Raw genomic sequence first — 5,598 nt, forward strand, 5'->3', positions numbered from 1 at the left:
CCAGAGTGTCAATGTGGTGTTTTTAATGCTATCATATTGTTTTATACTTTGACCTTTTGGTGCCACTCATTCCCCTAAAGAGCGTTATGTGAGGTGATTGGCAGTGACTGTTGATTTCACATTGGGAACCACTTTTATAGAAAATCTAAACAACTTTACAGCCCAAAACAAATTATTTTCAGCTCCACTTCAACAGTTACAACAAAAAGAAGCACAATACTATCCAGTATCCTGCATAATTACTATACTTAAAGCTCCATTATGCAATTTCTTTCAACAGGTCTATGCAGCTTCATACATACTTAGTTGACAGTGGTGGAGTAGTAGTAGTATTCATGTCCTTCATATACTTAAAGGGCGAGATTGGGAGCATTTCTATTGCCTCTGCATGGCTCTCAACATGGCCATGGCTGAGCCGACGGATCGTGGTCATGTCTAGAAAGTAATCCACAAGTTGCAAAACTCTCGCCAGGTGGTTACGGTTTGGCATTGACTTCGAATGGTTAAGGTTAGGATTTTTCGTCGGGCAGCAAGTCTCTTGAGAGTTTTCACAACTTGTGGGTTACCTTCTAGACACAGCCGTGGCTCGCAGCTAACGGTGAAAACAACGGCAACAGTGTTGACAGAGCTAACAGTGTTAACCAGCCTGTATTCACTGTTCTTGTCGTCCTCATGTTCTGTTAATGTACTGGCTTTTGTCTTGCAATAAATTAAAAATACAGACAAAATTACAGGCCCCCTTTGGCATCGGAATAAGTTGCACCGGGCTTTCCATTAACTACAATGTAAACCCATCTGCGTCAATATTAAACACTCATGGAAAGTGCAGCTGGAGTGCGTAATGTAGCGAAAAGGAGCGAAAAGACACACACCGTGCGGCGGCTTTCATTTAGGAGACCGCTGTTTGTGTCCCGTGCGTCACGCTACAATCAGCTGATCGTTCAATGTCCCCTGTTCACAACGTTCAGCATCATTTTCACTGTTCAAACGTAGCAGCTTTAAGCCCAACTAGTGTTTTCTTTGCCTGAAGCATTTTGTTTACTTAATAACATTAATCATGTGTTAACTGCGACCGAAAAGTGACGCCGAGGGCTCGTTAAGCATGTATTTACTGCGAGCGAAAAGAGTGACGCCGAGGGGTCTGTCAAAGCGTCAGCATATGACGAGTTGGGATGAGAACATGTTGGAATTTCAATTTAACAATAATGAAAAAAATACATTGCAAGTATAATGTGATACCTTACAAAAGTACACATTTTAATACACCTAACGCACTGAAAATATGCTTTTAGTATGGAGAGATATAATCATATTTATCACCGGAGAACTCGGCCCGCGCAGGATGACAAGCTCACTAAAATCCTGGTAGTGATAGCCCATCAGTTGCTCTCAGGCTTGGAACACGGCGTTTATGTTCCACTCCTGGCTGGCACACTGTGACACAAACTTGAATCATATCAGTGTGAGTCATGCATGCGTGCCCATATTCCATCATGCATACAAAATACTGTACACAAGACATTAGCATGCTCGTGTTGTTGGAACACAGTCACTCATTCATTTATTAATACGCCGAGGCCTCCGAGATGCTTCGGATTTGGGTTGTTATCCAAAAATATGCCAAATCCCTCACACTGTGTTGTCACACGTCTTAATGGTGGCAGCTCTCTATTGATTGGCAGACGGTGCCTAATGCTTTTACATTGTGTGTGTTTGGGCTGGATGAGTTTCAGCCGAGGTTCAGCAGGTCCACGCAGTGTTTGGCACGGAGTGAGTCTGCAGTGCGTGATGCCGACTCACCTTTCATCCTGAGCCCACCGCTGACTCAGACTCTGGAATATGTGTGTGTGTCTGTGGCTCTCTGCCTACCTGTCTGTGCCACTATTTGCCTCTGTCTCTTGCAGGCAGCTGCTTTCAATTCATCTACTGGCACCCAGAATGTATTTTGCAACGCTTTTAAAAAAGGCTCCACTGGGCAAAAACTGGACACTTAGACTAAACTATAAATCAGGGCTTACAGCGGGAAATACAGTATGTGTTCATGTCAGCATGTCTGAGTTACATGTGATATGAATAGGGCTGCAAATCGATTAAAATATTTAATCACAATTAATCGCATGATTGTCCATAGTTAATCGCAAATTAATCACACATTTTTTTATCTGTTCAAAATGTACAGTACCTTAAAGGGAGATTTGTCAAGTATTTACTACTCTTATCAACATGGGAGTGGGCAAATATGCTGCTTTATGCAAATGTATGTATATATTTATTATTGGAAATCAATTAACAACACAAAACAATGACAAACATTGTCTAGAAACCCTCACAGGTACTGCAATTAGCATAAAACATATGCTCAAATCATAACATGGCAAACTGCAGCCCAACAGGCAACAACAGCTGTCAGTGTGTCAGTGTGCTGACTTGACTATGACTTGCCCCAAACTGCATGTGATTATCATAAAGTGGGGATGCTTGTAAAGGGGAGACTCGTGGGTACCCATAGAACCCATCGCCAAAATTTAGGGTAATTTTGGAGCGTTGTTTAGCCTCCTTCGCAACGAACTAGTATGACATGGTTAGGTTTTCTAGTTTCATACGATGCCAGCATCAGTGATGCCAAAGAGTATAGAAGCAAAGAAACTGCTGCGTATTAGTTTTATAATACTTCATTGTTCAACAAAGGCCACTTCAGTAGAATATGACAATAGAATAGATATAATTTAGTTTTACTTTTATACGGCACTTTTTAGGCGGACGTATTACTGCCATCCGGTAGTTGCTTTCAGTCCAAAATGGGGGAAGCGTAGCTTTGCTGCTGGGCGCTGATGTTGCAATGGAACAAACAATTGACTTTCACATCTTGGCAATATACAGTATGTTCTTTGGTGCAGATGTGGAGGACCTTAAATGCTGACCAATCAGAGCAGACTGGCATTTTTAAAGAGACAGGCGCTAAAACGGAGCGTTTCAGACAGAGGGTGAATACAGGTATATTCAGACAGACAGTATGCTTAAAATAATGTGTTTTTTGAACATTAAAGCATGTAAACATGTTCTAGTAGAAACCCAAAATACAAGTATGAACCTGAAAATTAGCATGATATGTCCCCTTTAACTCTCTTTTGTCAAGCCATGTGCCATGTGATCATTCTTCCCCTATTCTGTTACGTCAAAATTCCCTTAATCTTTCATTCAGAAAACATTAACCTCGGCTGCAGTTGTCAAGCAGCACCATTGAAAGTGCACGGACTGTGAAACAAATACACTTGGGAACAGTAGGAGAGTGATTTATCAGCTACAGTGGGCTGACATGTCGTCTAGTAGGGAGGATTTCCACTGCCCTTCCTGCAGTTCACGTGCTCCATCTATTTACATAAACTGTGCCACAGGCACGCTCAGTGTGGGCTGCACATTGCACTACAGATAAATTGGACACCGCCGCAGGATATACATGCAGATGATGAATGATTTATCATTTTTACATTATAAATGGATTACCACAGGGGTGTCAAAAGTAACAAAAGCAACACTTCTCTTCATTTTTCACAATCCAAATAATGCGACGCCGATTTTTCCTGCAGCAAAGGAGTCAAGTTCTCAAAAGGGAGATGCATATTTAAGAAAGGGAATGCCTCTAAATGCCTCCTGAAGCTGACACATTTGTAGGTGTCAGTAAAAGAATAAATTCAAATGAGTTTTATACCTTTGTGTTGTAGGAGCCACAATACAAAGGTAGAAACCTTGCTCTTGGCAAAGATTCCATAATAACCTTTCAGCATATTGTAAGTCAAGCGTTCTAAGAGAAAACTAGACTTCTGCACCTCCTCATGGCTCTGCTTTCAGGCTTTAGAAAATCTAGCCGCTGACGGGAGACTTTGTTCAATCACAGGTCATTTCAGAGAGAGAGCGTTCCTATTGGCTGTTCATTCAACGGAGCTGTCAATCATTCGCAAGCTTCGATCAAACGGTCAAACTAGGCAGCGCTGATCAAATATGAATCAATATTCTGTAACTGTAATGCTTATTTCTCACATAAAGTGTTTTCAGAAACATCTTGTTTAGCTGTAAAATGAGAAAGTTTGCTCCGGCTGGTGGGCGGTGCTTGGTATTTCCTCAACTGATCTCAACATGGCTGCCGGGTCACAAACTTTCTCATTTTACAGCTAAACAGTACACTACAAGATGTTTCTGAAAACATTTGAGGCGAGAAAAAGGCATTCCAGTAACAGAATATTGATTCATATTTGATCAGCACTGCTTAGTTTGACCATTTGATTGGAGTTTGCGAGTGATTGACAGCTGCTCAGAGACGGCAAGGCTCCAGCTCGGCTCTGATTGGTTGTTTTCCTCCAGTCTGTGAAATCCTGCAGATGTCATTAGGAGCACCGGAGGACACAGAGGCACATGATTTTTATCAGATTACCTGTCTCATGCACTACTGTCAGGATATAGTGACTGTTTTATAAAAAATAACTTTTTTTAATCATATTTCCTCCAATTCTACCGACTGCTGCTTTAAACACGAATCATATAGCACATAGTGTCAGTCAACATTAATCCTGTTATGTTTTATCCTGCTATGCCTATTTATATTGCAAATTAATTCCCTCAATTTTGGTTTTTGAGGTCTTATTAAGTAGAACAAATAAATGACATTGTAATCGTATGTTGTGTCTTTCAGTTTGTTTTTTAAACTCTATATCCTCAGTCAGTTTGTACAAAAAACTCCTCTCTGTGCTAACATCCCCACAAGGTTTGTGTTTTAATTAAGGCAACATGGGAGCTTGTGCACACGTATTTACTTCATTGCCAGGCAACGCTTCAGTAGAAATATTGCCTTGAATGTGCCTAACACCTGCATTTTTGTCTTTTGACCAGTAGAGTGCGTAGTGGTTCTACTGGATGCTGCATACAAAGACATCATCTGTGCCTTCTGGAGCCAACTGGGTGCTGTAAGTGCAGGATGCAGTGAGGTAACACTTGTGCTTTGAGAAGACTGAAAATGAAGGGGCTGAGCTCAAGATGTGACAGGTCTTTCCATTACCAAGAGTCATACTGAGTGGCGCTAACCAGTCACCAAACACTGGAGTCATTTTGTATCTTGGTGGGGACCTAATTGCATTTTAAACCGCTGCTGCTGGCGAGCATAACTTCACAAATTTTTCTCCATTTGATCCTCTCACTCTGTTGAGTCTTTATTTCTCACAGCACTTTTCCATCGCTCGCCTGTCACAACGCATCACAGAGTATGAGCTCAAGCCACCAGTGTACAGCCCCTCCATGAGTACTGGTTAAACTCCATACCTGCGGCGTTATATGTGTTCTTGTCAGCTGCTCAATCATGACACTTTTTAACCCGATTAACCCCTTCGAGTGGGAGGCGACAGCAGGCGAGAGTGTTTTAGCCAAGAACAGCTCGTATATACAAAGGAGGCGAACGCTCACACACACACAGCCCTTAGGTGGTCTTAATAATCCAGAAGGAGATACTCTCCTGCCAAAGTCACTTATCATTCCCACACGCCGGTTGCCATGGTGACGCCTCATACATCAATCAAAGTTGCCGAGGAGTGCGTTGGTTGGTGAGAGAGC

This window comes from Sebastes umbrosus, chromosome 15 (assembly GCF_015220745.1).
Source record: "Sebastes umbrosus isolate fSebUmb1 chromosome 15, fSebUmb1.pri, whole genome shotgun sequence".
NCBI classification, from domain to species: Eukaryota; Metazoa; Chordata; class Actinopteri; order Perciformes; family Sebastidae; genus Sebastes; species Sebastes umbrosus.